Here is a 15,525-nt window from a genome sequence, read left to right as displayed (position 1 = left end):
AGTCCCTCCGACATGCAGTAGAGCTCCCACCCTCTCTTTAATCTGCTGCTGAGCGCAGACACCCTCTCGCCTCCATCTCTCTCTTGAGCTGTATCAATATTCATGGGTCTGCCGGGTGCGTTTGTGCGATGGCTGTCTCATTAGCCTTTGATCCCCTTGCGCGAGGCCTGTCGGAGCGTTGCTGCGCCAACAACAGAGCAGCTTTTGAAGTGCAGAGAGAACAGCTGCTTGCATTGATCTCCATATACTTTCTTTGCCATGCATACGCGCGTCCACACATTCACGGATGCAGCCCGAAGGCCATGAATACATGCATCTTCTGTTACACTACACTTGCTGTACTTGTCAGTCTCTTAACCTGTTTGTGCCGCGCAATGGGAAAAATAAAGCAACAAGAGATCAGCAGGCATGTAACGATTAATCGATGAATTGATTTATTTTTCTACGATCCAACAAGATTGATCTGAGACTAGTAGTTGATCAAATTGATCCATACCATTATAAAATCATTTTAAAATGAAATAATACTAAATCAATAATACTAGAAAATACAATTTGCATTGAGACATAGTGGGTTTATTTTACAATAACATAAAAAACTACCAATTGGAATACCAATACATACCCCATTTACCATTTGTTAGTAAACATATAACATAATTTACAATTGGTTATCGTACTAGGTTATCGTTATCGTACTAGAATATAGATGCATTTTAGGTCAGTGAACCGGATCGAAACCGATTGTTGAAAATGAACCAACATCGAACATGAATCGTACCAGCAACCGCAAGTTCCGAAATGAATCAAATCATTGTTAAAATGAATCATTACAGCCAACAGATTTTCAAAAGTCTGCTACAGAAAACCTTTTTTTCTGAGCTTCTTGGCATTTTTAATGAATATATTAATAGATTATTGCTGAAAAGAAGAGTCTGACAAAACAGGGATAACCCACAACTCTCAAGTTAAGTTGAAAAAAAAAGTCAGCAAAAATAAAAAAAAGATATTACGATTACCGCAAAAATACTTAATTTTTATAAAAACTTGATCTAAACTAGTATTTAAATGGATTTCTTCTTACGTGACATTAGTTTTTCTGACTCACATGTTACGATTGGCTTTAAAATAAGCTGAAGCATCTAATATAAGCTGACATCATGCATCGTGAAGTGACACACTTCCCTCCACATCCTAGCGTCAAAGACAGAAAACCACACAACACAGCCTTCACACCAAAGAGCGGAGTTGTCTCTCCGAATGCTCAGATTGGAGACACTTTGTAACTTTAATCTGTGGTAAAAGCCCCTTTTCTCTATAGGCTGGAGAGGATCCTGTTAGAATGACATCACGACATCTGCACAAAGACTCTGTGCTTCCTCTGAAATGGGATCTGCTCATGTTGATCATGATTCAAAAATGAAGACTAATAGCTGGTTTGGGTTATTGGACCCCTGGGAGCAGCCCAGCTGATCGATATGGCCAATGTGTGCGCTGACATTAAACTGCACTTAATGACACAAATGAAGTGCGTGGCTGACAAATACTCAGGGAGACTCGGGTCAGGGAAGCAGAGAGTTCCTTGGGTCAAAATGTAGTTTTAAATAAGTAATCTTTGTTGTTTGAAGAAAAAATGTTAATTTTCAGATCAATTGAGATGCCATTTAAAAGCACAGATTGAACAGAAGCATCATCTGTACCAATTGTGTGAACAGAACAGTTCTTTCACTGTCCTTTGTAAGCTTAGGTCATGCTGTTCCAAGACCCACAATGTTTGGAGTGAATGTAAGCAGTTTTCAAATGTCAAAGAAGCTGCCTCGGCAGAAATACCCCTGACATTTTTATAAATCACATCCCATTTTGCCTCATCTGATCACAAACACTTCGTGTCCTCCAATTTAACACAGAGCAATCTGCTGCTAAAAAAACAGCCTTGTACTTTTCAGGGTCTCAGTAAACACACACCGCTTGACAATCCCCCCCGACTGCTGCTTCTGCTCCACGGTGAGGATAAAAGGAAGGTAATGAGAGGAGGGAGGCGGGGAGAGGTAACATACCTCACAATGGAAGATCGCAACTTCAGGACCGCTGAGGCTGGCTCTTCTCCGTCTTCTGTCTTCCCCAGGATGGAGACTCAGGAGGAGAGCTGCTCCTTCACTGCCTCCTCCTTGCTTCTGGCTCCCTTTGCTCCCGTTCAAGCTCCTCTCACTATCAAACATCCCTCCCCTTCCCCCCCCCACCCTTCTACTCCTCCCCTTTTTTTAACCTGCTCTCTCTCGTCTCTTGTCTTGCACCTCTTGCACCACCCTACTCTTCAAACTCAGGGGTGACAAAGAAAATCAAGGCTTTTATCGCCACTTTGGGCTCAGTGGTGCCGAGGTTTTTGCTCTCTTTCCACTATATGGTTCAGAAAGCTCAAACTATGACACATGATAGGGAACTGTGATTCATTAAACACAATTTTTTTAACCTCCAATAATTCTGGTTTGCTGGTAATTGTGCTCTGAAAAATGTGAAATACTCCGTTTTTTCCATCTGAAGTTCATCAAATGCAATCAGCTGACAAAAAGATGAATGCATCTGTTGCAGGAAATGAGAAAAACTTAATTTGCTGTCAGTTCATTATTCCCTTCTTTATCTAGCATGAAAACAACCTGGAGTTTTTATAATAGGGTTCCAGAAAAGAAAGTCTTGGTGTTTCAAAGATTCAGAACAGAGGGTGTTATTTTAGAAACTTTGAGGCTTTCATGGATCACAACGCTCTTAGAAGGAATTTAGTTTTAAGCGGCAAATAAGAGAAATTTGTTACCCCTCTAGTTTTTTCCTGCACTGGCCAGCTTCTTGTCTTTTTCTCTCCTCATCTCCTATCCCCCCATCGTCTCCACAGACAGCCCTCCGCTGCCTCTGCCCCTTGTTTCCATAGTGACACTTTCCCCGGCTCTGGCATAAATGGAGTGGGGGGGGGGGGGTTTAGGGGCTTTGAAGGAATGACCAAGATCAAAAAGAATTGTTGAAAAAATAATGAATGTAAATGAAGAATGAGGAGAATTCTGGCGCTCGTCAGAGTGTCTGCAGCATCTGACGGGCGTTGGTCTCACATCAGGAGCTGGGGAAAGCTTTGGCATATGGCTAAAATAATTATCATGCTCATCAAACAACTAGATGGCCACTTATGCTTTGTGACAGTGTTCCCACCAGAGGAGAAATGAATTATGGGAAACTGTTGATCAATCTGAATTTTAATGTGGGCACAGCTCAGCATGTGAGTGCCGCATGATGCCAGGAGAGAAAGCAGAAACCTCCCCGAATGCTGGAAAAATATTATGCACAACATTTCCAAGACATTATAAACCGTCCTGCATTAATATTTTATCTCCACTGTCAGCGTGGTTCGGCCGTGTGGACCAGTCTCCTGGTTGGTCCATCACTCTTTTTGATGGATATTCGATGGATTTTCAACGGATCATTAATCTCCACGACTTTGGTGATCCCCCCCACTCCAACTTTTTTCCAGTTTTCGGCTTTCTGTGGATTTTGTTTCATTTATTGAGTGGATTGGTAAGAGTGCAACAAAAAATCCATATTGGATGAAGATGGACATGAGTCACCACTTCACATAACCTTTTTATTAGAAAAGCATTACTTGACACAGAGAATATTTGGGTGTTTTAAGGTTTATAAGTATAAGTCAAAAAGTCTTGGACATTACTACCAGTAGGTAGATAAAATTGGATAGATGTATTGATATTTCTTGCAATTTGGGAATTTTTAAAATTGTATTCCTGGCACTTTTGTTTATCTATACGGTCGGTTTATGAAAGGCACCTTTCTCACAAGTGCTGCTTTAAATCAGCCCATTAAAAGCCTGTTATCAGTTCTTATCAGCACCGTAGATAAAGCTAATCAGAGCCCTTCCCCACCTCAGCGTAGTTGCTGTGTTATCAAGTATTGGTAAAACCAGACAGTCCACAGGAGTCTGACAGGAAGGGCTGTCAACCGTTTGTCAAACTTTCATCCAGGAATCTTTGTTCTTTTTTCTAACACTTTCCTCTAAGCATTTTAAATACAAATAAATGCATAGTCAGACTATTTTTGTGTCAATTCTTTTACTTGTTGCGGGAACGAGATACACAGCAAATCCGAGGTATGTGCTGCAGACAGGAGTGTTTGCTTTAGAAGAAGCCGCGAGTGTTCCCGAGAGGACTGAGAGGGATTGTGTTGTTGCAGATCATCATTTTGTGGCATTAATCACCATTGAATGGGATTACTGTCAGCCGTGCTCCTTCCTGTGAAATCGACAAGCAGCAGCAATATGACTTGTGAATCATCTAATTCCATATCGATCCCACCGAGCTGCCGTGTTTCTTGATGGCCTCCCCCGGTGTAAGGGTCAGGAGACAAGGTCAGCTGCTTGTAGACCCAGCGCAGATTTAGAGTCATGATTAAAATGACACTTCTGCAGGGAGGACACTGAGGGTTATCCAGCTTTTCAGAACATTTCTGTGCAACAAACAACCACTCTGCAGTTGATATCTTTGGAGAAATTTTTTTTTATACCTTATTTAACCATTTGCATCTTACTTGAAACACACATTTCTGAAACCCCTATCTCATCAGCATGATTCAAATTTTTCCTGAAAACCCATTGTTGGTCCATATTTTCTCCCCTGTAGTTCATCATTATTCCACTAGAGGCAGTAGATGGACATTTTTCTGGTCATTTTAAAATGGCTGCCTGCGCGAAGCTGTAATTCCTGTCAATTTGTCAATTTTCAAAACATTATGCCAAAATAACTCATCTATTTTTCTTATTTTTGACATGACTTTGCTGTAGTAAAATGTAAAATATGTTGACACTTGATTCTTTATATTACAATTTCACAATGTCAAAAATATGTGTGGATCGAATTTGAGACAGTGGGTAATATGATGCTTTTTTCCCCATTTGAGTTAGTATTTTTGTATCTTAAACTAACATTGTTGTGAGCAAAAACTTACCAAATCACCCAATTTGTTATAACTGGTACAATTTTCTAAAAAAATCCTTAAATTTAATTAAATCAAATTTCATTAAAGGGGTTTAAAAAACATGTTCATTCCAAAAAAAAAAGAATTTTCTATCAAGTCTTATATGTTATTGATGTAGTGGACTTTAACAGGGTTAAATTTGCTAAAATTGTTTTTTTGAATCCCAGGAGTTTAAAATTGCTGAACCAGAGCTCGCGTCAATTCACTTTTTTTTCTAAATGTTCTGTCTCTTTTTACATATTTAGTGCAAGAAAACTGCACATCATTTTTCACCGTGGAGCACAAATTACATATTCTCCCCATCCACCATGTTGGCACCATCCCCACCCTCCAATTTGGTGATAGCCCTGTTGCCAAGCACAAACTTGTCGGAAAGATTTATGTCTCACTAACTTAAATTCCGATCTCAGCCTGTTAGTTATCCCCTGCTTTAGTTTAGTTGGCAGAATGACTGACAGACGGCTGATTGGGGAGCTGTGGATTTCTGTTCCCTCAAGTCAGATTCTGGGGGGGATTCACCAATTACCGCTCAAGGGCATCAAGGAAAGGTGCAGAGGGTTGACACCAGTGAAGGTTGTAGTCTGAGCCCTAATGGCGCTGCTGAATGCCAGGAGGCGCAGTGCAGTTGGATGCAGAGGAATCGGAACGGCAGATATTAAGGCAACACGATGAGGCCTGGCAGGTTATCGCCCTGGTGACTGGATGAAAAAGACTTCCTCTTGGAATTGCGACGAAGGTGCTGAGAGAGAGGAAAAAGCAAGAGAAGAATGACAAACAAGTTCTCTTGCTCTGAAACGTGAAAAAAGTAGCTATTCTTACTTATTTTATTCAGGACACCAACTGACTTATTCCTTTTCATGAAGGATTCTTGGGAAATATCAATAAGAAAGTATGATTAACTCGAATAAAAACATGTATTGTATTGAAAAACTCATTCAGGCATTTTTTCAGTCCTGGATTAGATACATTTGGATTAGAAATTGAACACTTTGTTCCCAAAATTAATTATTTTGTATTTGAGAATATTTGTGTCTTAAAAAAACGCATCTTAGATTTAGCTTGAGTTTCAGAGCTCAAGGTGAAGATTTGATCAGAAGTTAAACAATAAACATAACAAGTCCGTACAAGACAATTAACTAAAGGATTTTGTAACACTTAGGGGAAATATTTACATCAAACATTAAGACTTTATATTGATATCAGCTAACATATTGTTGATGCATACATAACACACATAAGAAATTGCATAGGTATCGTATTATTTTTGCTTTATAATGTATTAAGAACGGTAAGGTTGAATAAAAACATTAGTTAACTGTTTACTAATGTAATAAGTAATACACTTAGAAAAGCCCTAAAATCCTGTTAACACTTAATTTAGTAGTTAATGCCCAACTATACACCAAATAACATTAACAAAGGGACCCTTATTATAAAGTATTTCCAAAGGTTTCAGTCACAGCAGAATTGGGTTCAAGAATAAGCACTGATTTTGGTCTCTGATCCCTGATGTGAAATTATACGCAGAGAAAAACTTATTTTTTAACCAAAATTGGATCAGACACACAAATAACAATAAACAATTGTGAGAAAATATTAAGAACTATGATATAAGATTGTAATTTCTTCTTTTTTTCCTCACATTGTGTATTATGGTCATATTGCATGTTTTCATAGCAGACCTATAACTGTTTGAATTCTTCATTGCAGAAAAGCCTCTTAGAAATAAGTTAAACATTTCTAAGGTCCCCTTTAGCAGATTTTCTTTAAATAATAAAAAAGAAATTTGCAAGTAGTTAAGAAAAATGTTTCTTGTAAGATAAAAACTCTATTCACCAAGACCCATTTTCTTAAACTATTTTTTTTTTGCTATTGAAAACCTATCTTAATAAGATTTATTGTCTTGCAGGACAGAAAATAAGAAATTTTTTCTTGAGAAAGGTTTTTCTTTCTTGCTTAAGTCTTAAATTTTTGCTGTGTTCATTACATTAACAATGAATTGTGTGCCACTCAATAAGAGCAAGTGAAGCATTAATTTTCCTTGGTGTGATTCAGTCTCATATGATGCCGAAGTCTGCTGGTGTGTGTTTTGTGTGCCATGGAGGGAGTTTGCAAAGAAATCAGGAAGCAGGGGGAGCAGCCACCAACTTGTAAATGATGTCTTTCATCTCTTGACTTCAGATGTGGCTGTCATCCACTTCCATTATACAGCCCGATCAATTGGGACACACCAGGCAGACTGTAAGACAGGAGACAGAGAACAAAGGAAGCTGAGAAATGCATACACACACATGCCTGTCGGTCAGGTTGAAGGTATCTTGCAGCCCGTTATGGAGCTTCTTTTCTCACTGGTGCTTCTGTGAGATTTTGGGACAGATAATATCATGAATGTCTTGGTGTGGAAAACAAAGCACTTTCAGTTCCTTCACAAACAACACTTTGGTGCCCCCCGAGGAAAGCATTTAAACCCCACATCGCTCCAGCGGAGCTGCTCGGAGGCCAGCAGTAGACTGTGGCTGCACTCGGTAAACGTCTGCAGGAATTTAAAGCAGACTGTAGAAAAAGCAGCGCCAAAGCCCTTCTTCTGGGACATTTTACTTGTAGAAATCTCCATGAAGGTGTAACTCAATGGAATGGCAAAGTCACTTAAGCCTAAGCTACAAGGCGGGGGAAAAAAAAAAAGTCCCTTATGGAAGTTAAGCTCAATTAAACAAGACATTCCCATAGAAGAGTTAAACAGACAGCCACGTTCGAGTCTGATCTTAGTGTAATTCTTTTCACGTGCTTTTAGAATCACTTCTTATGTTTTCGGTGATGTCTTGGAAAGAAATCAACAGAAACTGAATGGAAATTTAAACAGCCGCTTGTCACTGTCATTTATCTGTAACTGTGTTTGAGAAAAAATATCCTGTTTTATTAATTGAAAAGAATTATCATGTCAGGTTACACTAAAAAAGACAGATGGCTTAGTTTTTTTAAACACAAAGTTTTCATAACATTTATTTTATTATGATTATGTAGTTTTTAGCTCACTTAAAAAAACTGTGTTGTTTTCTAGGACATAGTTTCTGCAGAGCGGCAGGAATTCATTAGACATTTACCTTTTAGTTGTGGGTGGAACTGTTGGCTCAACCCTATTTCCCATCATCCATCTGTTTACACGCTTTCCCGCTAGCTTACAGTCCCTCAAAACCCCCAAAATACATTACCTGTTCAATCAAAATGGAGCAATCCAGCCGTACGGTTTTGAGCCAGATGTCAGCTCAGACGAGGAAAAAGAAGACGTATATAAATCTAGTCATCTCCAACTGGATGCATCAGGATGGAGTGGAGCAAAGAGTTTGTGCTCTGCCAAATGTGGTTGGTACGTACGATTTTTAAACAGCCTTTCATCGTCTGCTCCTGATTCTCAACCAATAGAATAAAGAAATACTCAAAAACACTATTTTAATCTTAATTTTCTTTACATATGTCCTCTATTGTGAGAAAAGTGCCACAAGAGCATGTTAAAGCATCAAAAACATAATTTTCCTCAGAGTAGGTCTTTAATTGATCTTTTTACAGGATAATTTTGTTGATTTACATGTAACTGTCTTTGCCATCAGTACATTGGGAAGATTTTCTGTAGCAAATTCTAAAGCGTCTTCATGATTTTCCATTTTGGTTACAATCCTACCGGAAAAAAAAAAAGAAAATTGCAGTAACAGGTGTCAAAATGAACTTTTAGTTGCTTGTTTTAATTACTGTTTTTCCAGAATAAACACTCGTCTGAGCCCCAGCCACCCCCACCCCCCTCACCCCTACAGTGTAATCCGAGCCGAAAACACAATTATAAACCAGCAGCAACGCACCAAATGACAGAGCAGCAGGAAAACTGTGTTAAATAAGTTTAACGGACATTTGCTTGAGGACAGAGACAGACGAGAAGGTGGAGGGGGGAACGGAGGGGGTATTCAACGGCAAAAACGGATCTTAATGAAGCTGCATGCAGAAAAGGATAAGCAGCACTCTTCACCTTATACACCAAGACCTTGGCTGCTGGGACAGCTTCATTAAGTCCACCGAACTATGGAGTGTCACTCCTGCAAACGGCCAAGGCGGCTAAAGGAATGGGAAACAACAACGCCGTAATAACGTTGACATTTACAATAGGCGTCGGGTATCATATCCAATTTCTCCCTGCACACTCTTAATTCCTTTTTAATTGCTTTTCCGTGTTGGTTCCGGGATAAGGCTGTCTCTCTTCATTTATGAAAATGGAGAGATGGGGACAGTGCTGATGTGTGTGTGGACAGCTGATGGTGTGGGCGAAAGACTGGATGAGGGGCCAGGGGTATCATATAGTGAAGTGGGGGTGTTGCTGGAGAGCCTGGATAATTGCTAGCTGTTTCAAAGAAATCAAATACTTTGCAACGGACCTTTGATTAAAAGTAAAACAAAAAAATCAAACCCCATTTGATGAAAACAACTTCTAAAAAAATTAAACGATTTCCATATCGGCTGTATGATTAATTATCTGGCAGCATGCTACAGAATTAACAAGTTGAGAATTTTAGACATGTCTTAAAAGGTGAGTTATAATACTGAAGTGAACTAAGACAGGCAAAAACCAATTGTAATATATTTTCTAGTCTGAGCCAATTTGACTGTTAATATTCTGCATAACTCAAAATAATTGGACCAGTCAGGATTCACTTTTGGATTTGAAGTAGATGGAAATATAAATTAAAATTTTAACTTAAGCTTGTTGGGAAGAATTTGGTGAAACGGGACCAGAGTTGCAGAAAACAGACTTTCCTCAGAGCAATACACTTGAAAAATAAAAAGTAATTTTTATGAATTTTTTAAATTAATAGGAGAGATTTTTTTCAACATATTTTCAACAAGACATGAAAATTCTTGAAAAATGTGTCTTGTAGCAATGGGAAGATTTAACCCCTCGATGCCTACATTTATTTGCAGCGAAAAAAAATAAATATGAAACAAAAATTTATCTGTTTTTGCTTTCAACTAGATGCTAAATTAAGGTAATTTTTGGACCATAAGTGGTTTGGTGCATATTTCTATTAATATGGGTCAAGAGGTTAAGAAGGACTTGACTGGTTAAAGCAAAATGATTTCTTTTTTTAAATTTTTACTGGCGTGTCATTCTTCCAAACTTTTAAAATGATATAAAAGCAAAACTACTCAAAAAATTTGAAATACTAAATATTCTTAATATTAAACTATTAATTAATCAATTAAACCAAAAATATAAATTAAATTATTTCAGGAATTTAAGTATTTAAAAAAATGTCAAAGAAAATCACACAAAACTCTCCTGTTGGCTTAAAATCCAGTAAAAATCCCATCTTTGTTATTGTTTTTTGAGCTTGGTCCTCCATTTTCTGGTGATCTAAAACAAAGCCTGGTCATTCTGCTTTTAGATTTCTGTTTAGGTATAATGACCCAGACCTGAAAGGATCTATATGTGATGAGGTCAGAAGTATTTGAGAGGGGCTGGCCTTTTTATTGACCTAAAAGCTAATTAATTTAAAAAAATCCTTTTTGAGTGAAGTGCACTGCAAAACAAATGCAAAGATTTAAAACCTTGTTGTTAAGACATTTTAAAACCTTTTACTTTAAGTTGTTTTGACTCCTTATTTCTACATCCTAGCTCTTAATGAGTCCAAAACTTTTTGCTCCGTGCTCTTGACATTAGAAAAAAAAACGATTTAAGACACATTCATAAGACATCTAAATGCATTTAATTACCAGGACTACGTCATAATATGGAGACGCCACATTAAATCTCTTCACTTGGTTTTAACTGCAACGTTTATGATCGTTTTTTTGCCTGAAGGTTTGAACATGCCCCTTTATTATGTTATAAAGTTTTCTTTTAGAATTGTTCTTTTTTGTTGATAGATGTAAAAATATGCAGAAAAGCTGCATGCCATTGAATTTACATTTTCAAGTAAAATTTACAAGTTCAAGAAATGTTGACAGGAACTGCACATGGGGACAGTGGTTAGCACTCTGGCCTCACAGTGAGAAGGCCCTTGTTGGGATCCTGGCTTGGGACCTTTCTGCATGGAGTTTGCATGTTCTCCTTGTGCATGTGTGGGGTTTATCTGGTTTCCTCCCACAGTCCAAAAACATGCTTCATAGGTTCATGGGTGTGTCTAAATTTCCTCTTAGACGTGCATGCATGCGTGTGATGAGCCAACAGGTTTGTATTCTTATTTTGCTCAAAAATGAGTAATTTCCACTTATTACATTGACAAAAAACAAAACAAAACACTTTTTGAATGCTTGTGTGGAACTCCTTGTTTCTATATTTTCCTTGTTTAGTAAAAGCAAGGAGAGATAATTTTACTGCTTTCTAGTCATTGTCTTCTGAAGATGAGTGTTATTTTCCTTTTTTTTTGGCTACCTCTTTTTGCGCTGAGGGATGGGCAACTCCAGGCCTCGAGGGGCACATTCCTGTATGTTTTCCAACATACCCTGCTCTGGCAAGTTCTAATTGGCTTGACACACCTGAACCAGGTAATCAGTCATGAGTGGTGCCTGGATATCTGGAAATCATGCCATTGAGGCCTGGAGTTGCCCATCACTAACTGACCATTCACAGACCAATCCAGCAATAAAAGTATGAAGAAACAAAAGCATGTGTCAAACCCTAAAAGGCAAGAAGAGCTGACTTTTTGGTGGCTCTGATCGTAGCAATTAGACAACCTCACACTCTATCTTAACAAATTTGCTGAAAAAAAGTATATTTGGAAATATCTACAAGAAAAGTTGGAGAAATCCTAGAACAAAACCTTGAGGAACCCCACAATTAACGTGAGTGGAGAGGGATGCTGAAACTGCAGGTTTCATTAAAAAAATTTTCAAATGTTTTTATATAAATATGTTTGTACTGTTGACACCTTCTTGTATGAGTTGCTGGAGATTGTGATAAAAAAACAACTTTTTGACATTTTCTGTTAAAAACAGTCCTCCAGATGTTTGAGTCATGTGTGAGTGTTGATTTATTGCTGATTAATTTCCAGGACGTTTCTTAAATGTAGCGCATAAAAACACCACTTTTCTCTTTTAATTTCCACTTTGTCTGGACTACACTAAAAGGGGCTACTTGTTCTTTTTGGTTTTATAGACTACACAATAAACAACATCAATTGAAGCATCAGATCAATCTCACTCCTGACTGCCTGATGCCACAGCCCGGTGCACCACACAACCTGGCAGCCCTAGAGTTACTTTTATCCAGCAGAGTGTGTGGTGGTTAATCAATGCCTCTAATTTCCATAATTCATGGATGCCCATCTGTTTGCCACCTACTCTCATGCCCAGTGCAGAGTAAACAAATTCAGGAGAGGGGCCAAGGGGCTATTTCATGACAGCATCAGCTTACACACATTGTGGAGGACACACACATGCACCGCATCCACACAACAACGTCTAATCAATCTTCAGGTATGAAATATAATTCATCCTGAACCAGGTTGTTCAATCCGGCCAACGTTTGGTGCCTCCAACAGACTCACTGATCTCCATCTAGATGGCTCCCCACAAAGGTGGCATTCCGTTAACCTTCTTCTGTTCAAATTAAGCTGCTTTGATGGTTCTGCAAGTGTTATCTTGGATAGGAAGAAAAAAGGCTCACAGTATTAATAAATAGGTTTTTTTAATTAATAACTCTAGAAACATGAGATTAGTTCAACAAGACATGCAGAAATAACAATTTAAAATGTTTTTATTTTCTCAATTATTGCATTTATATACGATTTTTTAATTTAATACAGAAACATTTTTGCATTTTGTATTAGTAGTTTACCTATGTATTGCTTTTTTCACCTTGTTTTTTTCTGTACTGTCCTGCTGATACATACATCTTATCATGAGGAGTAACTCAAAGTAAAATCTGTATTTACATTAAAGGAAAATGTTCAGATTTGCACATAATGTGTAATTTCTTTTGGGAAAAGATAATAAAAAATACAACAGCAAACAAAGAGAAAAATGTTAATTAGCATTAAAGTCTTCAACCGTTCAAGTATCATCTGCAGCGAAGGGGTCACAGATGAAATCAGAGCCCCTCTGACCTGGGTGTTGAGCTCAATTTATAGCATTAAAGGTGGAATACACAGGGGACCCTGAGGGGCCAAATGACTTTTTCCATTAAAAACACCATGAGAGACAGCTAAAGTTCCCCAAATTGTAGAAACTTTTCTTGCTTGGATGTCTTTGAAAACAAAGATCGTAGAAAGAAATACCTCAAAAAGTATCGAAAGAGCTTTGCTTTCTTTTTGTTCAGAAGTCCACTCACATTTGGACTCTAAGATAAAGTTCTTCTCAGCTCAGGATGTTCTGCAATGAGTGACAGTGCCTAAAAACCCTGATTTGTCTGCTGTCCGTTCATTATACCACTCAGGCAATGTGGCCAACTGCCTCAGGGCCCCAGACCCCCAGGGGCCCCGTAAGTCTCAGGTTTACTGCATGTCAGCAGGGTTTTGGTAATTGACCGTTAGCTAAATCCCTTCCTCTGGACAGAATCCCATGAACATGGTTGTTGTGGCCTGGAAGTATAGTCTTCCATGTTGGAACTGTGTCCATTACTGCTTTTTTATTAAATTAAATATTTTTTTTTAATTATAAAAAAAACGAAAAATGGAAAAGCAGTTGTCCAAATTGATGGAATTGGGATGACATTGAGTTATAAATGAGAGGTGCATTTTCTGCTCTAAAGAAGGCATTTAGCTGCTACCTTCCTTCCTCAGTGACTTTCAGTGCTTTGAGCTTAAACAGAAAAGTGTATCTTTCTGGGTTTTTGCAAAAACTCACAGGCTAATTTAAAAATAAATTTGTAAAAATGGAATGCAGCTGTCCTTAAAAAAACAAACATCAGTGCAATCAAAAACATTTGAGAGAAAAGTCCCACTCCGTTCATCTTTGGAGCTATTTTAGTTATCCCAGTTTTTGGCCAAAATATATTTAGAAAATCCTTTTCTATGACATAGTTTCTCCAGAGCAGCTGCGGTTCATTACAAATTTGCCTCAGAGTTGTGGTTGGGACTATTGGAGCAGAATGAGCCTTCCCCCACATCCCATCATCCCTTTGTTTACACACTCTATTGCTAGCTTGCAGTTTCTCAACCTAACATTAGTGGTGCAACAAAAATGCTGAGCAATATTGGAGCCATCCAGCTGTGTAGTTTTGAGCCAGATACCAGCTCAGACGAGGAAAACAAAGACGTACACGGATCTAGTGTTCTACAAGCAGATGCATCAGAATTAAGTGGAGCAGGTAGCTTGCACATTTCTCTGTAGTGCATCAACCTGTAAAACTATTTAAACCTTTGAGCATGTATGTGTCCTGCAAGAAGCTCAAGCAGATTATCTTGACTTTATGAATTAAAAAAAAAAAAGCGGCTGTGGTAAACACTGTAAGAACTGGCCCCCTAAAAGTCAAAATTTCTTAAAATTTGAAAAAAATGTCTGCAAATGGGGTAAGAAAAATGGTTTTCTGTAAAATGTCTTCTTATTTTAAGAAAAAGTTCTAGTTACTTAGACACTTGAAAAAAATTCAAGTAAGATTGGTTTGACATTAAGAAACTTTCCTGATGAGATTATTTTTCTTGCAAGACAGAAAAAAGATTTTTTTTCTTTAACCCTTGTGCTATCCTATGGGGTCAAGATGACCATTGACTTATTATCCCTACCATGACAAAGGTGGATAAAGGTGGAGAGGATTCCATGTAATCCATGGAAACCAGTGAAGATCACAAATCTTTGAAGAAAAAAGTTCAGCGCACTGTCTTGATGACCTTACTCCCAATGTTACAGTGCCTGGGATAGCACAAAACTTAAACAAGCATGTCTTTACTTTCTTAAGGTTTAGTTTTTGCATTGAAACAATGTGACCTAAGGTATAAATGTTTTTTTTTCCCTCTTTATATATACACTGGTATATATTTTCTAATGTTTTTCCTTGACTTTTAATAAAATCTGGAAAAATGTACAAAGAACCTCATAGTAAGGGTATGTGACATTTACATCATCTGTCAATTGCTTTGTTTAACAACAGGTGTAATTTTTTTTTAAACCTTATGGATGCTTGTTTTAGAATCTCTAAAGTAGACTCACTTCTCCTCACTCTTCCCTTCCTGTCCTCATTTTTTCCTTCCCAACATTCACATTTAGTACAGCTCAACACAAGTAATCAAGCATCGATGTGACCTGTTGCAGCCTCAGGCAAACGTGGGACAAAATGATTTCCTTTCTTTCAAAACCGGCGTTTCCTATGCGAAGAGAAGATAAAGAAAAGAAGCAGTAAAAGTGATTTTCTTTGTGTGGAAAAGAATTCAAGCAGCTCTTATCATGGCTCCAGCTGGGAGACTTCTGGGTCTTTTCACATAGTGGGGAAGCTTTTTAAGCAAAAAGGACTGTTTGTGCAGACTTGCAGCCCCTCAACACACAAGACTAAATATTCTAGATATTGAAAAACCCACAGAA

At 38.0% G+C, this 15,525-nt stretch overlaps 2 long non-coding RNA genes across 2 annotated transcripts in view; both read right to left on the bottom strand.

Moving 5' to 3' along the window:
- The window catches only part of LOC144989554 (uncharacterized), a 50,714-nt gene extending 48,519 nt beyond the window's left edge, over positions 1 to 2,195 (bottom strand). The window contains exon 1 of the long non-coding RNA XR_013653803.1: positions 2,058 to 2,195. This is a non-coding gene — a long non-coding RNA (uncharacterized LOC144989554). The remainder of the gene's footprint in view (positions 1 to 2,057) is intronic.
- A 3,435-nt stretch (positions 2,196 to 5,630) lies between these two features.
- Positions 5,631 to 7,270, bottom strand: LOC111946969 (uncharacterized). The gene is made up of 3 exons (XR_013653807.1): positions 7,177 to 7,270; positions 5,848 to 5,895; positions 5,631 to 5,767 (listed from the first exon to the last, which is right to left on the bottom strand). It is a non-coding gene; the product is annotated as an uncharacterized LOC111946969 (long non-coding RNA).
- Positions 7,271 to 15,525: the final 8,255 nt, after the last annotated feature.

Source organism: Oryzias latipes, chromosome 23 (genome assembly GCF_053564925.1).
Source record: "Oryzias latipes strain Hd-rR chromosome 23, Olatipes_Hd-rR_3.1".
Classification (NCBI taxonomy): Eukaryota; Metazoa; Chordata; class Actinopteri; order Beloniformes; family Adrianichthyidae; genus Oryzias; species Oryzias latipes.
This window is presented reverse-complemented; position numbering and strand designations above follow the sequence as displayed.